The sequence below is a fragment of the Hyla sarda genome, chromosome 1, assembly GCF_029499605.1.
Source record: "Hyla sarda isolate aHylSar1 chromosome 1, aHylSar1.hap1, whole genome shotgun sequence".
NCBI lineage: Eukaryota > Metazoa > Chordata > Amphibia > Anura > Hylidae > Hyla > Hyla sarda.
In genome coordinates, this window is record NC_079189.1 from 571,686,226 (window position 1) to 571,710,135 (window position 23,910).

Here is a 23,910-nt window from a genome sequence, read left to right on the forward strand (position 1 = left end):
CTTTTTACTTAAAGGGGTAGTCCAGTGGTGAAAAACTTATCCTCTATCCTAAGGATAGGGGATAAGGTTGAGATCGCGGGGGGTCCGACCGCTGGGGCCCCCTGCGATATCTCTGTACGGGGGCCAGGCTCTCTGGCCAGATAGCGGGTGTCGACCCCCGCACGAAGCGGCGGCCGACACGCCCCCTCAATACATCTCAATGGCAGAGCCGGAGATTGCCGAAGGCAGCCCCCGCGATCTGCAACTTATCCCTTATTCTTAAGATAGGGGATAAGTTGTTCACCACTGAGTCACCACTGGACTACTCCTTTAAGTTGTGCTTGTATTTGTAGCAACTTAACAAGGGTCTTCATGAGGGTGTTCCATGGTGAATGTATGCAAGGATCCCTTTTTACTTACAGTTATGGACTTTGCTGTGGCAAATGTATTGGCATATCTGTCTATCCCGAAGGTGATCCACTGACTTTCCTATCGGTAACTAGGCCTGGTCCATAGGATAATGCAGCTAGTTCTTTTTGCATTGAGGCCCATAGAATTTATTTATCCTTTCACCCTTGTAGGTGGACTTACTAGACAGGGAATGTATCTTGGGATAGTGGTGATGATGCTGGTGATTATCTCTAGGCAAACCTGACCTGTGTTACACCTGAGGCTCACTTGTGCAACCTCCTTAAAGGGGTACTCTGCCCCTAGACATCTTATCCCCTATCCAAAGGATAGGGGATTATATGTCTGATCGTGGGGGTCACGCTGCTGGGGACCCCCGCGATCTCGGCTGCGGCACCCCAGACATCCGGTGCACAGAGCGAACTTCGCTCTGTGCCGGATGTCTGGCGATGCGGGGCAGAGGCTCGTTATGTCATGGTCACGCCCCGCTCGTGACGCCAAGGCCACGCCCCCTCAATGCAAGTCTATGGGAGGGGCGTAGCCGTGATGTCACGAGCGTAGCATGGCCGTTATGTCACGAGCCTCCGGCGCTGCAACCGACGCTCTAAACGAACGCGGGTGCAGCGGGACCCCCGCTATCAGACATCTTATGCCCTATCCTTTGGATAGGGGATAAGATGTCTAGAGGCGGAGTACCCCTTTAATGAGGTAAGAGAGCTGCGAGGCATGGGTGCTCACTCTACTGACTAACTAGAATCTGGGCTTTGCACTCCCTATCCTAGGGATAAGGGTGGGACAGGATCAGTCTTATCAGTAATTGGCTAAGAGGTGGACATGTAACTAGATACTGCTATTGTACATAGTGTCATAGAAAAATGGGTGGGCAGTTGTTAATCTCATACACTCTGATAAGACTCAATGTATACATGTAATACACAAAAACACAGAAAATACATTTGCAATCAGTGTAGTGAGACCTAGGCCTCTTGGGTATATATTTAACCCCTTAAGAACTCAGCCCATTTGGGTCTTAAAGGAGTTATCCAGGAGAAAACTTTTTTTTACCGTATTTATCAGGGTATACCACGCACCGGCCTATAACACGCACCCTCATTTTACCACGGATATTTGGGTAAAAAAAGTTTTTTACCCAAATATCCATGAAAAAATGAGGGTGCGTGTGTGCGCGTGTATACCCCGATATACCCCCAGGAAAGGCAGGGGGAGAGAGGCCGTCGCTGCCCGCTTCTCTCCCCCTGCCTTTCCTGGGGTCTAGAGCGCTGCCGTCGGCCCTTCTCACCCCCTGGTTATCGGCGCCGCTGCCCGTTCTGTCCCCCTGAATATCGGTGCCGGCGCCGATAGCCAGGGGGAGAGAAGCGGCGCCGACAGCCAGGGGGAGGGAAGGGGCAGCGGCACCCATTGCCGGCGCCGCTGCCCCGTTGCCTCCCCCCATCCCCGGTGGCATAATTACCCGAGTCCGGTCCGCGCTGCTCCAGGCCTCCGTCGTGCGTCCCCAGCGTTGTTGCTATGCACGGCGCGGCGCTCTGACGTCATGCGCCGCGCCGTTCAGCGCATAGCAATGACGCCGGGGACGCACGACGGAGGCCTGGAGCAGCGGAGCAGCGCGGACCGGACTCAGGTAATTATGCCACCGGGGATGGGGGGAGGCAACGGGGCAGCGGCGCCGGCAATGGGTGCCGCTGCCCCTTCTCTCCCCCTGACTGTCGGCGCCGCTTCTCTCTCCCTGGCTATCGGCGCCGGCACCGATAGTCAGGGGGACAGAACGGGCAGCGGCGCCGATAACCAGGGGGTGAGAAGGGCCGACAGCAGCGCTCTAGACCCCAGGAAAGGCAGGGGGAGAGAAGCGGGCAGCGACGGCCTCTCTCCCCCTGCCTTTCCTGGGGGTGTATCGGCGTATAACACGCACACAGACTTTAGGCTAAAAATTTTAGCCTAAAAAGTGCGTGTTATACGCCGATAAATACGGTATATATCAACTGGCTCCAGAAAGTTAACCAGATTTGTAAATTACTTCTATTAAAAAATCTTAATCCTTTCAGTACTTATGACCTTCTGAAGTTATGTTTGTTCTTTTCTGTCTAAGTCCTCTCTGATGACACCTGTCTCGGGAAACGCTCAGTTTAGAAGAGCTTTGCTATGGGGATTTACTTCTAAACTGGGCGTTTCCCGAGACAGGTGTCATCAGAGAGGACTTCGACAGAAAAGAACAAACTTAACTTCAGAAGGTCATAAGTACTGAAAGGATTAAGATTTTTTTTAATAGAAGTAATTTACAAATCTGGTTAACTTTCTGGAGCCAGTTGATATATAAAAAAAAAGGTTTTTCCTGGATAACTCCTTTCAGGGCGTTTTGGTTTTTTCCTCCTCGCCTTCAAAAAATCATAACTCTTTTATATTTTCATGCTGCTATTTTGGACTTTTTTCTTTCTACGTACACGCCGTTCACCGTACGGTATCATTAACATTTTATTTTAATAGTTGGGATATTTACACACACGGTGATACCAAATATGTATATAAAATATTTTTTTTCACTTTTTGGGGGGGAAATAGGGAAAATGGGACAATTTACGTTTTTATTGGGGGAGGGGGGTTTTCAAACTTTTTAAACTTTTTTTTAAACTTTTTTTACTTTTATTTTTACACTTTAATAGTCAGTGCTATGTATAGGACATATAGGACATAGCACTGATCAGTATTATCGGTCATCTTCTGCTCTGGTCTGCTCGATCGCAGACCAGAGCAGAAGACCCGTGGAAGGCAGCGGAGGCAGGTGAGGGGACCTCCGGCTGCCAAGCTGGATGATCGGATTGCCGCGGCAGCGCTGTGGGCGATCTGATCCTCCATTTTAGTGACCGCGATGCTGCAGATGCCGTGATCTGCATTGATCACGGCATCTGAGGGTGGACAGCCGCACGATCGTGGATGTCGGCCATTACCGGCGGGTCCCTGGCTGCTATCAAAAACCGGGACCTGCCGCGCATGACCCGAGCATCGCTCCGATGCCCGCGGTTATGTATAGGACGTAAATGTACGTCCTGGTGCATTAAATACCAGCTCACCAGGATGTACATTTACGTCCTGCGTCATTAAGGAGTTAAAGAGTACCAAACTAAATTTTTTTGTATATTGTTCCTTATGTAATCATAAGACACTTTGCTATTTACTTGCAGTTAAAATTCCCAACCTTTATATGTTTAAATGTTTTTGAAAAATGGCCACTAGGTGGCTCTGTTCTGTTCCCTGTGCAAGTCAAACAGTTTGGTCTCCTCCCGGCCTGGCAGGAGACCAAACTCAGGAAGTGCGTGCGGGACATGGCGAGGCACAGCTCTCACAGGCTTCAGTGATGTTGCGCCTACTGGGGAATGTCCACTTTCTCCTGCCGGGAGCTCACACAATGTGAGCAAGAAGAAATGTATAATACAGAGCTTTTTAAAGCTTGAAAAAAAATTTAAGGGCAGAAGGGGTGTTAGGAGTAGTTAGGGAATATAATCTGAGTTAGTTTAGAAAATATGGTTTGATGACAGGTACTCTTTAACTGTCCAGCAAAACTTGTAAAACTTCAAGGTCTGAAAACAATGCATCATTTTTTTTTTACCTGTTTTTTACCTGTTTCTACAAATAAATCCTCAAAGTAACAGTATTTTTATTTGGAATTTGGGAGAAATGTTGTCTGTAGTTCATACATACATTCTTATGAATGATAAATCTGATATTTGTGCATTACCTTTTCCCCTTTCCTGCAGTGCTCCATGCCCTGAAGTTTGTAGAACTTCTCATCTTTCATCTTAGAGGGGTGCTCCAGGGAAGTATGAAGCTCCAAAGCCTAAACATTACCTGGATATGTTCCCTGTTAACCATCCTGCCTGATATACATGGCTACTGTGGCCTCTGTTGTCTTGTATGACTGCTTGATATTCTTTGTCATCCTTCTCTTCCCCCTTGCTTACATCTCCCAGCAATCATTACAGCTCTGCTCTGCCAGACAGCTCACTCTCTAAGAGCAGCCCCCACCCTCCTGCTCTGAGCAACAGAGAGAGATTCAGTGTCTGGGTAAGGCTGCACACATCTCCCAGTTCTCAGTACTAATGAAAGCATGACTTTTCAGTGCAGGGCAGAAACCATGTGGTCTGTGTCTCTTAGGAGGTTGGGGGCTGCTTTCAGAAAGGGATTTGGACAGAGACAGAGTGGAAGGCTGGATTAAGTCATTCCTTCCCTTCATGCATGTAAGTGACAACCAAAGAGTGGAAACTTCTCTATATATATAGCTTATGAACTATATTTAGACAATGAAATAGGTTCATGAGAGGGAAAATGTGGTCTATGGGTTTAGTTCCCCAGAGTACCCCACCTAGAGAGAATGGAACATTCCACCCTGTGTTTATCACCCACATAAGAGCAGGTTTATCAAAATTGGCTAATAGAAATAAGTCTTTGTCGCCCCTAGCAACCAATCACAGCTCAGCTTTCCTTTCACCAGAAAAGATCTAGGAATACAAGATAAGCTCTGATTGGTTGCTATGGGCAACAAAGACATTCTTATAGACAGATTATATGTGAGGCCAATATTGTGTTGCACAGGGGCGTAGCTATAGGGAGCGCAGAGTTAGCAGTTGCATCAGGGCCCTGGTGCCTAAGGGGGCCCCAAAGCACATCTGTCCCATAAGAGACCAGTATTATAAATAGCACATGGGGCCCTGTTGTAGATTTTACATCAGGGCCCAGAAGAAGTTATGCCTCTGGTGTTGCATAAGAGTTTTCCCTAATGCATTGTTTACCCAACCAGGGTGCCTTCAGCTGTTGCAGAACTACAACTCCTAGCATGCCCGGACAGCCACAGGCTGGGATGCTGGAAGTAGTAGTTTTGCAACAGCTGGAGGCACCCTGGTTGGGAAACACTGCCATAAGGACAGCTACAGACGCTATCTGATCCTGAGAAGGCATTACGGGGCGTGAAATGCATTGTACTAAACCAGAGATTACAGAGCGGCTCCACCTGGATGTTGGATCACAGAAAAGATCTGAGTATTGTGGAGGAGCCGGCGCAGGAATCTCGCTCTCCTCCCTCTATTCATTTTTGCTTTTCTCTGCCAAAAATAAAATATAATATAAAGGCCTGTCTCACCGCGGGAACCTTTAGTGTGACTACTATGCCAAGTCCCCGTATACAATGAGACACCTGTGTAATCGGCCTACACCAGTGGTTCTCAACTTTTTTTGCCTGAGTACTCCTTGACAGCCCATTCCCAAAAAATTGTTCCCCCATAGTAGAGACATTTTGTAATGATTATAGTATAATTCATATTCTTTACTTTCCTCTATAACAGGCCCCCTGTTCCTCTCAATATCTCCCCAGTCCCCTGATTTACAGGTGACGTCTTCTCTAACCGGAGTTGTTTTCTTCACTATCTGGCCTAGACCGCCATTAAGATTTCTCCCATACAAGACTTCTCCACAGAACCAGCCAAACAGACATTTTAGGCTCCTTTCTGCAGTACAATACCCACCTATTTACAAACCCCCCACTGTTTATTGTCACACACAGTAATAGCACCCGCTTTGCGTCCCCATAAAGTTGTTAGGCCCCCTCTGTGCATCCATATATAATTGTAGGCCCCCTCTGTGCACCCATATATAGTTGTAGGCCATCATACTGTCCCGTTTTGTTGCTCCACTGCTCCTCTGGTCTGGGGACCTATTACTATGACTCAGAGCAGTAGGTCCCCGGTCTGCAGGGGCAGTGGAGCAACAAAGCTGATGGTAGTTACTGCCCACAGCAGCCCAGTGCCCGCGCTTCCCCTTTGCTGTTCTCCCGCTCCGCTTCTCGATGCGGTGACGTCAGCCTACCATTTCTTTCAAAATGGTCCAGACCAGTAACCAGTGGCAGTGACTGCCATTAATGATTTTTTTTTTTTAAAGTACCACCTGGAGAACTGCTAAGTACCCCTGGGGGTACCAGGTTGAGAGCCACTGCTCTACACAATGCTTGGATATCTCCACACTGGAAAAATCTTCACAATTCTTTTTTTATGTTCTCATTCAGACCTATGGCTGTTTGGATTAAAAAGCTGCAACCTGACACTGAGCTGACCCCTGTGATGTATGGCTTATAATACAACCGTGCAGCCCCCACCCCACCCCCCCTCCTGAATGTGAGATCCAAAGGGCTGAGATTATGCAGAACAATAAAACGCGACCCGGGTCCATCCTCCATCGTAAAGGCTTTCACACATTGTTTAGTTTATTCGGAGCATGACTGTGTACATCAACTAAGTGACAGGGGGGAGTGTCAGCTGCTGCAAACGCACTTTTGGTGCCGAGGGGAGTGGGGGGGGAGAGGGGGGGGGGGCGGTCGAGTTGTCACTTTTCTAGTATGTGACAGACTATGGAAGGGAAGAAAATTTTATATTTCACCTCTATTTTGCCGCATTAACTGCATCTCCTGCAGCCGGATCTGGCGGAAAAATGTCAAAACGCCTGCTGCCGTATCCACGCCGTTCCCTATTCATTTCTATAAGCCAACTGGAGTCAGCCAGTGGGGAGTACAGTGTGGGCTCAGGATTCGGGTTCAGGCTCAGAAGTACAAGCTAATGTCTGTCGGTAATGACAAACATAGGAAATCACTTCATTTAACTGTTTAAATGCTGTGATATATACCAATCATGGCATTAAAAAATTTAATGACAGTCATCCCTGGTGTTTAGTGGTCCCATCGCCCCTCCCCCCAACAATATAATCATGGAGTGCCGATGGGATGCCAAGGCCTTCCCTGTGCCTTGGCATCTTCTATGGCTCAATGATTATTAAAGCCTGCCTTTGGCAGGCTGTAGCAATAGAGCGCCAATTAAATGGATCAATGTAATTCAATAGCATTACATTGATCTATGTCAGCCATCAATTGATGGCTTATAATAGGCCCCTAGGGTGGCAAAAGTTTGGGGAAAAAGGTAAAAAAATATTTTTTTTTTAAATACCCCCTCTACCCCCTTAATAATAAAAAAAAAATACCCCATCTTCTCATTTTCCAAATAAAACACTGTAAAAAAAAAAAAACAAAAAAAAAAACAAGCACATTTGGTTTTACCGCTGCGTAATTGTCAGATCTATTAAATTATTACATTCCTGATCCTCCACGGTCAACGGTGTAGATGCAAAAGAATTTCAAAACACCAAAATTGCTGATTATTGGTCACATCACATCCAAGAAAAATTGAATAAAAAGTGATTAAAATCCAGAACTACACAACAGTGTTACAGTTAAAAACTACCGCTCATGGCACAAGAAATAAACCCTAACGCTGCTCCGTAGGTAGAAAATTTAAAAAAAAGTTATAGGGGTCGGAACATGAAAAGGAAAAAAAACTTTTTCCTAGTTTTATATGATTGGAATAGTACTGACCCACAGTGTAAATTCCATAAAAATGACTGCTGTTACTCCGTCCGCAAGCACCGGCCATGAACGCAGAGTCCCTGTGTCCCAATCTGCCGGCAGGGCTGGGATTCGCATCACGGGACGCGAATATTTTATTTCAATTTTGCCCTACATATCATTTTTTTTCTGGCTTTGTGTTACATTTATATGCTAAAATAAAGTAAAGAAATCTTGTCCCACAAAAAATATGTCCTAATGCAACTCTGTCAGGGGAAAAATTAAAAAAGGTTCGGGCGGGGTTAGAACGTGAGGAGGAAGATAATGTAAGCCACGAATAGACAATTCAGGGGTAAGGAAGGTGTTAATACATAATGTGTGTTAGGCTCTATTCACATTTGCACTTGAGGCTCTTGTTTGTTGCCCATTTCATAAATTCCTTTAGGATGTGATGGGAAGAATAGATCTGTGCCAGTCTATTCCTGCCATAAACAAAACAGGCACCATGACAGCACCCATTGTGCCCCATTAAAGGTCTGCCATGTGTCAATGGTATCTGGTGTACTACAGATCTGGCACTAACAATAATTGTTGGGGCCGCATGATCCCAACAATCATCTGGGTCTTTTACGATAATATCCCCGTGTAAAAGGTCCCAGACTGCTGCATATGAAGACCCTTCTTTTCCACCATCTTATTGTGCAACCTAAGAAAGAGCAATTGTACAGTGGTGCACATGTGTACGCATAACACTGGATAGGGGAAAACTAGTGGATTGGTGGGGGTCCCACCACTGAGTGAGACCCCTGTCAGCACAGGAATAAACACCTTCCATATGGCAAAACCAATATGTCCCCAAAAGTCAGAGTAACTATGCTCAGGTAGGGTCTCTCAGGTGGGACGACCCCTAGCCGCCTCTTCTTAAGTCTAATTGTCTAATGTTAATATATGTATATATTTAATAATAGTTTATATCTAGGATAATGTATAGTACTTACCTTGTTTAGCGTCGCAGGACCTTCGGTCATGTGACCATGTTAACCTCCTCTATGGTATGTTGGAGGACCTTAGGAGGTCCTTGGGTCACGTGTTACCCACAGATCTTTGTAATGGTGATTGGCATCAGTAATGGACCAATTAGCACTAATCCAGCCCCTGCCCATATTATCGCTCTCTTGGGCTGCTGCTCTCGTGGATGCCGGACTAGCAGGTCGGACTACTGGACCGCAACTAATCCCCTAAATCCAGTGGAACAACGCATAATACTTAAAGACTCTAACTTGCTAAAGTCCCAACCTTTGTCAATCTCCAAAGAAAGCAGTTGTATGCATAAGAGACTGTTCCGTTATTGAAGCTTGGAGAAAATCTTCAGTAAAATTTACACCTGTTTCAGAAAACTCTCCGGTTGTGGACATTCTATTATTATCTACCTCCCTATCGCTCTTGGGAAGGGTGGCGGTAGGACAAGTATTACTGAGGAGCCCTCATCCTGGCGTCACAAATAGCAAGGGTTAACAAGCACCCTTTAATAACCACACAGCTACACTCCCCATACCCTACATCCCCCAGGCTATCATATATATATATATATATATATATATATATATATATATATATATATACATATATATATATATATATATTATATTGAGCTATACATTGATTCCTGCTAATGTTGTCATAGCTAAAGGGGGGAGCCCCAGAGCAACACTTGAAGCCTCCTGAGATCTTGCTACACTTCTGAATGAATTTCTATTAGGATTTTTCATGCAATCTTTCCTTATATCTTTCTTCTAGGCAACATGTTACATTTCTCTTTCCTATTAAATATTTTGCACACACAGTCTCGGTTCATTTCATTCGGTTGACATCTAGTTACTGACTATGCCAAAATGAGTGGTGCCAGGACAGAATCACCTGAATGGTAATCTACATGGGTGGGGTACTCTCTCCCACACATTGGCAGAGAAAAAGCGCCAGTGAGTGGGATGAGGAGGAAGAGACAGCGAGGGAACTGCAGAGCTGAGTGTGAGCCTGTATTCAGAGTGTAGATACAGTGATACAATGCCCGCCGCATGTACATGAGAGTCATGGAACGTAGATAAAAGGGACTATCAGGAAGTCTGGGGGGAGATTGGTCACTAGTAAAAGCCAGAAAGCAAAAAACACTAAACATGTGAAACAGATTTGTAAATTATTTCTATAAAAAAAATCTTAATCCTTCCAGTACATATTAGCTGCTGAATACTACAGAGGAAATTCTTTTATTTTTGGAACACAGAGCTCTCTGATGACATCACGAGCACAGTGCTCTCTGCTGACACCTCTGTCCATTTTTAGAACTGTCCAGAGTAGGAGAAAATCCCCATAGAAAACAAATGTTGCTCTGGACAGTTCCAAAAATGGTCAGAAATGTCAGCAGAGAGCACTGTGTTCATGATGTCAGCAGAGAGCACTGTGTTCCAAAAAGAAAATAATTTCCTCTGTAGTATTCAGCAGCTAATAAGTACTGGAAGGATAAAGATTTTTTAATAGAAGTAATTTACAAATCTGTTTAACTTTCTGGCACCGATTGATAAAAAAAAAAAAAAAAGTTTTCCACCCGAGTACCCCTTTAAATATCATGTAGAGAAGAGGAACATTGAGCAGATTGTCAATGGAGGAGGAGAGGGCTTTTCTTCTTTCTGTTGTCTTCAGATATCTTACATTTTATAGGGGCCCTTAAAGGGGTACTCCGCCCCTAGACATCTTATCCCCTATCCAAAGGATAGGGGATAAGATGTCAGATCGCTGCGGTCCCGCTGCTGGGGACCCCGGGGATCGCTGCTGCAGCACCCCGCTATCATTACTGCGCAGAGCGAGTTCGCTCTGCACGTAATGACGGGCAATACATGGGCCGGAGCATCGTTACGTCACGGCTCCGCCCCTCGTGACGTCACAGCCCGCCCCGTCAATACAAGTCTATGGGAGGGGGCGTGACGGTCATCACTCCTCCTGCCATAGACTTGCATTAAGGGGACGGGCCGTGATGTCATGAGGGGCGGAGCCATGACGTCACGCTGCTCCGGCCCCTGTATCGCCCGTCATTACGTGCAGAGCGAACTCGCTCTGCGCAGTAATGATAGCGGGGTGCCGCAGCAGCGATCCCCGGGGGCCCCAGCAGCGGGACCGCAGCGATCTAACATCTTATCCCCTATCCTTTGGATAGGGGATAAGATGCCAGGGGCGGAGTACCCCTTTAAATAACACGCTGATGTACCTGGACCACGGTTTCAAGGCTTCTTCAGCAGAAATAGTGTTAACTAATCTGTAGCCAAAATTTCGCAGGATGATGTACTCCCCCGGAGAAGAGGAAAGGCGCAGCCTGTCTGTTTCATGTGGTTGACATTACTGAACCCAAGAAGTGAACAGCAGCTGGCTGAACAGGATCCAGCAGAAGCAATGGGAAGCCGCCCGCTGGATCTGATCCCAGCACAATGCACCATAGGGCTGGTCCTATAGATAACAGTACTGGACTATGGGCCTGGTAGGGTAGTGACTTGTTATTAGGAGTGCCAGATAAAGCGCTCAATATCCTCCACTTATCACAGGTGGGGGCCCCACCAGATATCACCTCTGGGGAAACCTCTGCAAAGTACAAGAAGGTTTCCTAACAATCTGCATTTGGTAAAAGCGGATATACTACACCAGTGGTCCCCAAACTGTGGCCCTCCAGATGTGGCAAAACTACAATTCCCAGCATGCCTGGACAGCCGTAGGCTGTCCAGGCATGCTGGGAATTGTAGTTTTGCAACATCTGGAGAGCTACAGTTTGGGGACCACTGTACTACACCAAGCCGACTTTACCAAAACACCTCAATCCATCACCAACCTTCACCCCCTGGAGTACTATTCTATATATATATATATTGTGTAATATAAATAAATATATTATTTATTATAATAATGTAGCTATTGACATGAAGTGAATAAACCTTTTTGCACTTTGGATTTTTCTATGGAGTGCTGCACCATTTGTTTGGATACATATATACATATATATATATATATATATATATATATATACATATATATATATATATATATATATTATATATATATATATCTATACTTTCTATTATACTTGGTACATATGCCACTTATATGTCAAATAAAATGTCTTAAAATTGACAACCTATGCATGCCAAGAGTAACGCCATCAGGAGATGTACCAGAAGTCCCATACAAGTCTACCTTCCCTGATCACATTACTCTCGGGCTGTGGAGATTGTCCAGGAGTTTTAAACATTTTGCCGTCTGACCAATGTCATGGTAAAGTATGATTTAATTGTCTGATAGGAAGGTGCAGAGAATAGTTAGTTCGGGGCTGGAAAAGGAGACAGTGAGGGCAGGGGAGGAAAGATTTTTGGATTTATGGCAGGCTAAGAGAGAACACATCAGAAAGGGGCAGGGAGAGGGCATGGCATCACTGGAGATAAGGGAGGATGAGCTTATCACTGCTGGTGCTTCAGGACACTAGGAAAGCTGGGTGGTATGCAGTAGGCATGCCACCCAGCTTTCTCAGTCTCCAGGCTGCTTTGCCAGACATCTATGCTGGGAAAAGCTGGATAGCAGGCAGTAGCCTGAGACTGCAGTACTCTCCCTGCTTTCCCAAGACAATATCTGTATGGTGATATATATATATCAGCTAGTATTTCAATATAATGCAACAAAAAACAGTAAATGAATACAACGAATGATTACAACATGAATGGGACCTGGAAAGTCCTGGATGATAAGATTTTTTTTTTTATTAATGAAAAGTATAAGTTATTATTATACAATGTATAAAGAGCCCTATGAAGATCTAGTGTGACCTATAAGATCTAGTGTGACCTATAAGATCTAGTGTGACCTATAAGATCTAGTGTGACCTATAAGATTGCACCCTTTCCATGACTCCTGTGAAATGTCACTTTTTCTCTATGGGACAGAATAGTGCCCCTTGCAAGGAAGTGCAAAAAAAAAACAGCATGGTTGGGTGCACCAGTCTTAGGGTACAAAACCTTTGAGGTCAGGCCAAAAATACCAACATAAAATGCATCACAGCATCATTTAGGTCCGCAGGCAGTCTTGCAGTTTCATACACAACAAGTAGATGGCAGCACTGCTGCGAAAGGGAAAAAACTAGTGCTGCAGCCCCTGTGAAGATCCTGGCCATTAGACCCCCTCCAATGTGGAAGTGATGGGATATCCTACTAGCGTGCTGCCATCACTTCGATTGGTGGGAACCCCCTTCAGACTAGGGCTTCATGGAGATTTTGATCTGTTCTGTGCTGTATTGCCCCTAATAAAATTGAATGGAGTGGCATTGCAACCAGCAAGAGGCAACATGACCCTGTTTTCTTCCAATAGCTGCAATACACAGCACATGACAGTGATCGTTGACTGTGCAACCTGTGTAGTAGCCAAAGTCATCACATATCCCTAGCCTAAATCTGAGAAGACTGCAGGATAAAACTTACCTAGGAAAGATTAAAGGACCTTAACATATATACAAGAAAGACAAGACAGAGGGGATATGAGATAGGGATAGGTATAAGGCTATCCTTCATATAAGATAGGGATTGGCATAAGGCTATCCTTCATATAAGATAGGAATAGGTATAAGGCTATCCTTCATATAACATAGGGATAGGTATAAGGCTATCCTTCATATAAGATAGGGATAGGTATAAGGCTATCCTTCATATAAGATAGGGATAGGTATAAGGCTATCCTTCATATAAGATAGGGATAGGTATAAGGCTATCCTTCATATAAGATAGGGATAGGTATAATGCTATCCTTCATATAAGATAGGGATAGGTATAATGCTATCCTTCATATAAGATAGGGATAGGTATAATGCTATCCTTCATATAAGATAGGGATTGGCATAAGGCTATCCTTCATATAAGATAGAGATAGGTATAAGGCTATCCTTCATATAAGATAGAGATAGGTATAAGGCTATCCTTCATATAAGATAGGGATAGGTATAAGGCTATCCTTCATATAAGATAGGGATAGGTATAATGCTATCCTTCATATAAGATAGGGATAGGTATAATGCTATCCTTCATATAAGATAGGGATAGGTATAATGCTATCCTTCATATAAGATAGGGATAGGTATAATGCTATCCTTCATATAAGAAAGGGATAGGTATAAGGCTATCCTTCATATAAGATAGGGATAGGTATAATGCTATTATTCATATAAGATAGGGATAGGTATAATGCTATCCTTCATATAAGAAAGGGATAGGTATGTGGCTATCCTTCATATAAGATAGGGATTGGCATAATGATATTATTCATATAAGATAGGGATAGGTATAATGCTATCCTTCATATAAGATAGGGATAGGTATAAGGCTATCCTTCATGTAAGATAGGGATAGGTATAATGCTATCCTTCATATAAGATAGAGTTAGGTATAAGGCTATCCTTCATATAAGATAGGGAGAGGCATAAGGCTATGCTTCATATAAGATAGGGATAGGCATAAGACTATCCTTCATATAAGATAGGGATAGGTATAATGCTATCCTTCATATAAGATAGGGATAGGCATAAGGCTATCCTTCATATAAGATAGGGATAGGTATAAGGCTATCCTTCATATAAGATAGGGATAGGAATAAGGCTATCCTTCATATAAGATAGGGATAGGTACAAGGCTATCCTTCATATAAGATAGGGATAGGAATAAGGTTATCCTTCATATAAGAAAGGGATAGGTATAAGGCTATTCTTCATATAAGATAGGGATAGGTATAATGCTATCCTTCATATAAGATAGGGATAGGTATAAGGCTATCCTTCATATAAGATAGGGATAGGAATAAGGCTATCCTTCATATAAGATAGGGATAGGAATAAGGTTATCCTTCATATAAGAAAGGGATAGGTATAAGGCTATTCTTCATATAAGATAGGGATAGGTATAATGCTATTCTTCATAAAAGATAAGGACAAAGACTATTCATACGTATTGAGAATATTGGGCAGACTAGATGGGCCGAATGGTTCTTATTTCCTGACACATTCTAGGTTTCTATGTTTCACTATGGACCCTGGTCAGTCCTGGTCTCGTGAGGTTTTGAATAATTTCATAGATTTTGTGTAGGAAAAGAATGCTGGTTATTAAAAAATTTTAATTCATGATTACTGGGTTACAGGGGTTATCCAGGAATAGAAAAAACAGAGCTTATTTCTTCTTAACACAGCCCCACACTTGTCCTCAGGTTGTGTGTGGTATTACAACTTGGCTCCATTCACTTCAATGGAACTGAGCTGCAATACCACACACAGCCTGAAGACAGGGGTGGTGCTGTTTATTTAAGAAATGACCTGTCTTTTTTTTATTCCCTTCAAATCAGAATAAAATTCCTGGATTACAAAAACAGAGCTGAATTCTTTAAAAACAGCACCATACCTGTCCTCAGGTAATATGTGGTATTGCAGCTCAGTTCCATCGAAGTGAATGAAGCCAAACTGAAATACCACACACATCCTGAGGACAAGTGTGGCGCTGTTCCATGCATAAATTATTATGCACGGCTATGTATTATCCCTAATCTATTAAATACAGGAATTACATAATTCATGCATTTCCCCTATATAGAAATAATCTTCAATTTTTGGAGCTAGAACTCCCAGCATGCCCAGACTGTAACTGACAGAGAACACTGCCATAAAGCATAATTCACATGCAACATACCGTATTTTTCGCCGTATAAGACGCACTTTTTCTTCCCCAAAACTGGGGGTGGGGGGAAAGTTGATGCGTCTTATACGGCGAATACACCCCTATCAGGTCGGTCCCTGTGGCCATCAACGGCCGGGACCCGCGGCTAATACAGGACATCACAGATCGTGGTGATGCCCTGTATTAACCCTTCAGATGTGGCGATCAAAGCTAATCGCCGCGTCTGAAGCGAAAGTGACAGTAACCCGGCTGCTCAGTCGGGCTGTTCTGGACCACCGCGGTGAAATCACGGCGTCCCGAACAGCTCACAGGACACCGGGAGGGACCTTACCTGCCTCCTCGGTGTCTGCTCCGTGCCGGGATCCCCTGCATGGCCGGCGCTCTCCTTCGACGTCATCACGTCGTCGCGCATGCCGTCCCGTCATCCAATAGGAGCGGCGTGCATAGCGACGTGATGACGGCGACGGAGAGCGTGGATCCCGGGGAAGAAGACGTCCGGAGCATCGGGGACACCCTGGGGACGCGGCGACAGCGATGGAGCGACATCCAGGGCAGCGGTGACGGGTCCGGAGCGGCGGGGACACGTGAGTATTACCTCCTATACTAGTGGTCTTCAACCTGCGGACCTCCAGATGTTGCAAAACTACAACTCCCAGCATGCCCGGACAGCCAACGGCTGTCCGGGCATGCTGGGAGTTGTAGTTTTGCAACATCTGGAGGTCCGCAGGTTGAAGATCACTGTTCGGTTCAGAATCTTTTTTTTCTAGATTTTGCACCTTTAAAATTGGGTGCGTCTTATATGCCGGTGCGTCCTATAGGGCGAAAAATACGGTAATCCAACCTGTGACACTCTCCATACATAATCACCCAAATCACATATATTTCCACTGTACAGAATGATATTTGGTGTTCTCCCATGCAGCTTGGGATTTCATTTAATCACAAAATAACCAGAAATGCCTTTTCTGCAAATAACCCAGATCCTGGCTGCATCCTATAATACTATAAAATCCTCCGAGGTTCTATAAGAAATCATTGCACTGACCTTTCGCTGTGTCTGTCGGAGCAGGCGGCTATTATAGAACTGCTGATTTGTTCCAAAAGTTAGAAAAAATATCAGTAGTTTGGGTGGGGGGGGGGGGGACTGGAAATTGTCATTGATTTGTATGAAGAGAGCTCTGCTTCCCTAGGAGTGGTTACATGAATGTACTCCCACCACTCCCTCGTAACCAAAAGTATTTGGCGCGGAGCCCTTCCCGTCCACCTGTACAATTAAGCTCCGGGCTCTGTGTGGGATTATGCACCGTGCCATCTTTCATCGGCAGCGCTCTTATCCTTTAGCTGGGCGACACTTCCAATTCTCTTGCACTGTAGAAATATACAAAAGGACTTGCAAGAACTTTTGTCCGGGGGCGTAACTTCAAATTTCTTGCTCTCCAAGTAAAATCTTAAAGGGGTATTCTGGGAAAAGACATCTTATCTCCTTTATAAAGCATAGGTGATAAAATGTCTGATCGCGAGGGACCCCGCCCCTGGGGACCCCACGCGATCTCCGTGCAGCACCCGCATTCTATAGAAGGCTGCTGCTCCAGTCTCGGAAACCTCTGTGTTTCCGGGACTGGAGACGGGACGTCACGCTATGCCCCCTCATGACGTCACGCCACGCCCACCCCATTCATGTCTATGGGAGGGGGCGTGACGGCCGTCACACCCCCTCCCATAGACATGAATGGACGGGGCTTGGGTGACGTCACGAGAGGCCATGGCGTGATGTCACATCTCCAGTCCCGAAAACACAGAGGTTTCAGAGACTGGAGCAGCAGCCTGCTATAGAATACGGGTGCTGCACGGAGATCGCGGGGGGTTCCAGTGGCGGGGTCCCTCGCGATCAGACATCTTATCCCCTATCCTTTGGATAGGAGATAAGTTGTCTTTGACCGGAATACCCCTTTAAGGCTATGTTCATACATGGCGGACGAATTTGTTGGTGAAAATATGGAACGTACTGCAAAATGAATGATATTTAAAGGGGTATTCCAGGAAAAAAACTTTTTTTAATATATCAACTGGCTCCAGAAAGTTAAACAGATTAGTAAATTACTTCTATTAAAAAATCTTAATCCTTTCCGTACTTATGAGCTTCTGAAGTTAAGGTTGTTCTTTTCTGGCTAAGTGCTCCCTGATGACACGTGTCTCGGGAAATGCCCAGTTTTGAAGCAAACCCCCATAGCAAACATCTTCTAAACTGGGCGTTTCCTGAGACAGGTGTCATCAGAGAGCACTTAGCCAGAAAAGAACAACCTTAACTTCAGAAGCTCATAAGTACTGAAAGGATTAAGATTTTTTAATAGAAGTAATTTACAAATCTGTTTAACTTTCTGGAGCCAGTTGATATATAAAAAAAAGTTTTTTCCCTGGAATACCCCTTTAAACCAGTCGCTTCCACATTTATCAAACAGGTGCATGTTCTCCATGAATAGCAAAGTATCTTAGGTGTAGATAAGTTTCGAAGTGTCATTCGGGCTGGTGGGAGAGTGTGTAAAATTTTGAGTGTTTGTGGAAAAAATTTGCAACAATCTAAAAAAAGGTCTTAGTTGATAAATCACCAACCACTACAAAAAGCTAAAAAGGGTCTAAATGATTTGCGCATAAATGTGGCAACTTTTTTTCACCCATTGTGCAAACATTTGCTATTTACCATATACCATTTACGAAAAAATTAAGGTAAGAACAATGATACATTTTCCCTAATGACGTTGTTATTTTTTATTTTCAGAATAAAATAAATAAAAAATAAAAAAAAACTGTGGCAAATTTGCAACAAATCTGCAATGAATTCTGCACAAATTTGATGCAGATTTGCTCCTGCAAACTTTCTGCACACTACAGAATTTGCCATTGGAATTCCGTTGCCAAAAGAATGAATATGTTCATTCTTTTGACTGAATATTGAGCTGAACGCATTGCCGGCTTTGGGGACCAGCAATGCCTGTGCAGTCCTAGCGCCATCTGCCCTCAGGATTATGTAGTGTGCACAGACCCTTCACGTATGTTCACATGGCAGAAGAATTTGGCTGGAAATTTCGCTGAAATCTACTGCCTGTTGATTTCAATGGGATTCCGCAGTCCCATTCAGACAGCAGCATTTCCGCAGTGGGCATTCCGCTGCGGAAATTCCGCTTACTGCATTCCACAAAAATATGGAATAAGACCAGTCTTCTATTTTGTGGAATTCTGTGGCAGAATCCTATTGAAGTCAATGGGGTTTGAATTTCGGTAGAATTCTGTGTTTTCAGATTCTGGCGAAATGGAAATTATGAAAAATTGCCGTGTGAACATAGCCTCACGGGGGAAAATTTATGCAGAAATACGCAACTTCGGTACTTAAAGGGGTACTCTGCCCCTAGCCATTTTATCCCCTATCCAATAGAAGACAGGGAATAAGATGTCTGATCTCCCTGCTGCACCCGGTATTTGTTTAGAGTGTCGGGTGCAGCGCCGTAGGCTTGTGACGTCATGACAATGCTCGCTCAATGCAAGTCTATGGGAGAAGGCGTGGCCGTAATGTCACGAGCCTCTGTCCCGCATCATCAATCATCCAGCACGCAGCGAAGTTCCCCAGCGGTGGGACCTCCGCGATCTTCCCGCTGCACCCGGCGTTTGTTTAGATCGTTGGGTGCAGCGCCGGAGGTTTGTGACGTGATGGCAATGCTCCCTCAATGCAAGTCTATGGGCGGGGGCATGACGGCCGTCATGCCCCCTCCCATAGACTTGCATTGAAGAGGCGTGACCGTCACGAGCGGGGCATGGCCGTGATGTCACAAACCTTCGTCCCGCATCGCCAGTCATCCGGCATGGAGTGAAGTTCCCCAGCGGCAGGACCCCCGCAATCTCCCTGCTGCACCCAGCTTTCATTTAAAGCATCAGGTGCATCAGGTGAGTCTTGTGACGTCACGGCAACGCCCCTTCAATGCAAGTCTATGGGCGGGGGTGTGACAGCCGTCACGCCCTCACCCATAGACTTGCATTGAGGGGGCGTGGCCGAGATGTCATGAGCGGGGCATGGCCGTGATGCCACTAGCCTTCGCCCCACATCGCCAGTCATCTGGCACGGAGCGAAGTTCACTCTGAGCACTGGATGTCTGGGGTGCCCCAGGCAAGATTGCGGGGATCCCCAGCAGCGGGACCGTCGCGATCAGACATCTTATCCCCTATCCTTTAGATAGGGGATAAGATGTCTAGGGGAGGAGTACCCTAGCTGCTTCCATACATGTTTGATAAAGAATTTTCCCCCCATATTATGGATGTAAGTCCCAGCCCGATCGCATATCTAGAGACTTGAACTGAAAGCATCATAGTGACAATAATGCTTTCAGTTCAGGTCATTAAAACCGAAATTGGGCTGGGACTTGTATCCATATTACCACGTGTGAAAATTGTCTTACAGAATTTCTCCCCCAATGGGCTCAGGCACACTACTGAACTGCCCAGAGAAATTCTGAGTGGAATCCCACTTGCAGCAGCCTTCCATTGTTTTCAGTAGGATTATACTGCACTGTGCACACTGCTGAATATCAGCTCACAGTCATGTTACATGGGGGACACTTAGGTGATAATCCAGTCAATAACATCTAGGTGGCGAAATAGCAAGGAATGTAGTTATCTCCGATCCCAGCCCCTACCTTTGGGTATCAGCTGTGTAACACAGCCAGCCCCCACCATGTATGGAAAGGCAACGGCCCTACTTCTTTTACCACAATATGCTGTACATATTGTATATGGTAAAATCGTACCCTCATCTTCAACATTTATGACATGCCTTGCTTACAGAAAGGGCCACTTACCTCCTCTCCTCTGACTATGTGGACATCAGCCATCATGAATCAGGGAACAAGGGTCATATGTCCCCTGTTTTCTCCATAGTTAAGGGTCCTAGAAGTCAGGCATTTATTAAAACACTCTAGAACCAAGAATTAACCCCTAAACCACCCAGTTAAAAATGTGTGATATAATAGAACTATAATATGGGGGCACTTGAAACCCCCTTTATAGGTCAGCCCTATATACATTGATGTGCCTTTCACTAATAATAAATAATGGATCCTCTCTGAATCTTCATAGAAGGCTGAAGATTGTATCCACACTAGTCATCATGGGTAAAGCCGCAGCTACTGGAGCTCCAAACTGACCTCCTCCACTGGCACAGATGAGTTAAGGCCATGATTCTTCTTCCACGTGTGCTATGTCGATGGGACGTGATTTATGGTGGAAGGTTAAATACATGATTTGGCCTTATCCGCTAGGTGTGGCATGTTTATTTTGTTTTTGGGTGTGTTTGTGTAGCTGTGAGGCATGTGGGAAGGGTTGGGGGGGACTAATAGATAGTCACGTGACCCAAAGACGGGAATAAAGCACAGTGACCTGAGAATGCAGCTTTATAATACATACATTCATCTTCTAGCTATATCTCTTTATGCTGTCAGCTTGTAAATACCTCTTTCAATGTCCTAATATGCCACATTGAGCCTAAATACAGCTTGTCCTCCACTGGGGACCCCATATTGTGTCCGTTTGTGATTTCAATAGTCAGCCTTGCTTTTCTTGCACGTGTCATGTAAGTATGCACAGTATGCTACTGGGGTTCCCTGAATGAATGGAGGGCACTTCACATGAATAGGCATCATTTTATTTGTTCTCTATAGGGTCATCGGGCAATTCATCACTCTATAGGATTGTGGAACATTTCATCACTCTATGGAGTCGCCAAGTTCATCACTCGGAAATTTTCAGCAGCCCCCAAAATAATAAATGGAGTGCTGGCTGGGCACAGAGGTGCTTTCCATTCATATTGGGGACTATTTTGTCCTTGTTCTTGGGATCAGTAGGGGCCAAAGGAATCAGCTTGTTATCCCCTATCCTATGACTAACAAGCAGAGATTTTACCTCTTTAGGTAAAATAAATTCCATTTTGCTGCCTTGGACTGAATAGAATGTAATCTACTTCTGCCTTCTTCCATGGCATCAGTCATCTATATACTTCCCATAATTACTAGTTTCTTAGCTTAAAGGAATTGTATCATAAATTAAACTTATCACCTATCCACAGAATAGAGCTGCTAGCATCCCTGACAATTACAGGAACAGGGGATGTCCTTGTCCTCAGGTGAAGCAGTGTGCATGCTTGGCTGTCACTCCATTTACGTGCTATGGGGTTTCCAGACACTGAACAAGGGGGCAGTCAAGCAACATTGCCAATCCATTCACTTAGGGGACAAGGTATCTCATAATCGGTAGGAGTCCCCCGATATTTGGACTACCACCAATCAGACATTAATGACCTGTCCTGTGAACAACTCCTTTAACACCCTTGCACAAATGAGCGTAGCTGTACATCCATTTTAGTGGGCCGTTCCCTCAAATTGGCGTACAATTATGCCATGGGATGACACTGGCTTAGGAGTGCAACTGCAACCCATTAGATGTTGTGGTCAGTGCGTCTGCAGCATCAAGCAGGGTTACAGAGGGAGGGGTTTCTTCTGTTCTCTGTCGGTCCCCTATGTAATGTGGTAGCTTGGGGGTAAAGGGTATATGGGGTGTAGCTGTGCGGTAACTAAAGGGTGCTTGTTTAACCCTTAACTGTCGTGACGCCAGGGTGTGGGCTCCTCTGTATATACTTGTCCTATCGCCACCCGTCCTAAGAGCGATAGGGAGGAATAATAAATTAATGTCCACAACTGGAGGTTTCAGAAAACTGTCGAAACTTTTCCTGCAGGTTTTATGCAGAAACAAACAGGAACAGTCTTTGTACATTCAGAGTCTATGAGGATCCTGACAGTTGGTTGGGACCTTGTGAGTTCTAAGCTCAGGAGATTTATATGCGCTGTTCCGCTGGATTTAGGGGATTGAGTTTAGGTCCAGCAGTCACACAGACTTTAGCGGGGAGTTGCTTCGGCCTGGTCTTGTCTTTGTAAGTTGCACGGATCAACTCTCTGCTAGTCTGGAACCCAAGACATATGCTGCTTGCTTTGCAGTGCAGGAACAAGAGAGCGAGGATTGGCTGGCAGCTCCCTTATATGGGCAGGGGCTGGCCTAGAGCTCATTGGTCCATACCATCTATCATTCAATGTAAAAGGAATTATGGTCTAAACATGTGACCACCCACGTGACCTAGGAAGGTCCTTCAACATACCTTACTAGAATTAACATTAGTCATGTGACCTAAGGTCCTGCGACACTATATACAACATTGAATATATAATTACATATACATGTAAACATCATAAAATTAAAGAAGGAAGAGGTGACTAGGGGCTATCCCACCTGGAGGATGCTACTGTAATGAAGTAACTCTGGTTTGGGGACCACCATACAAGGTACAGTATACTATACGGTACCGGGATACCACAGTAACGATCGTGGGGTGCCGATAGTAGCCATGGCATGGAAGACAACCAGACTCTGCCTAAAGCACTAACAGGCATACTGCACTGCAGTACCAATCGTTTATTCTTTAAAAAAAATTAAATAAAAATAAAAAGCCACAATAATTTAAAAAAAAAACAAAAAAAACCCCCACCCAATTCCTCTTTCCCTGATTATACATGGTGTGTTTGTTTTTTCTTTTTTTTTACATATTTGGTATCCCAGAATGGTACGCATAGGGCTCAAATGCGCATTTCTCTGTCAGCACCTGCTGTGGTACAGAAAAAAATAGATCAAACCAAAATATCTGCAAAAATAAAATTGATAATGTTATTTTGAATACTTTCAGGGGTGCCTCAAATCTACTTCAGAAATTAACTGGGCCCTAAAATGAAAAATCCAATTTAGAAATTTTATTGAAAATTTGGAAAATTACTGGTAAACTTCTAAGCCTCTATCATTCTAAAAAATAAAAAAAAGTAAAATGATGTTTATCAAATGATGCCAACGTAAAGGAGGCATATTGTACATATAAATTCATAGCTTTAAAAGTTCAAGATTACAAGCAGAGAATTCCAAATTTAGAAAAAATGCTAATCTTTCACATTTTTCATCGACCAAAATTCACCACTATCATAAATTACAATATGTCATTAAAGCACAATCTTCCAATCATTTGGATAAGAAAGAGTATCACAAAGCGATTACCACATAAAGTGAGATAAAAAAAAAATAATAAGTCCCTGTGCTTTCAAATGCTTTCTTCCAAAAACAGCGCCACACCTGTCCTAATATGTGTGCAGTATTGTTCATTGAAGTGAATGCTCTAGAGTTGTAATACCGCAACCTACCTGAGGACAGGTGTAGTGCTTTTTTGGGGATGGCTGCATCCATAAGCGGTAAAGTATGTACTTGTAAACTTATCTATAAAGAAAAAACTCAACATATGTATGTTCTAGCAAAACTTCCAAATGG

At 44.5% G+C, this 23,910-nt stretch overlaps 1 protein-coding gene across 5 annotated transcripts in view; it reads right to left on the reverse strand.

The window, feature by feature from the left end:
• ZBTB7C (zinc finger and BTB domain containing 7C) overlaps positions 1-23,910 on the reverse strand; it is a 281,395-nt gene that overhangs the window by 65,283 nt on the left and 192,202 nt on the right. The window contains exon 1 of one of the 5 annotated variants that reach the window (XM_056543773.1): positions 16,559-16,589. The exons of the other annotated variants lie outside the window; for them this stretch is intronic. The gene's annotated coding sequence lies outside the window, so the exon portion shown is untranslated. Of the gene's footprint in view, positions 1-16,558; positions 16,590-23,910 lie in introns of those variants that run through there. 5 annotated transcript variants of the gene reach the window in all.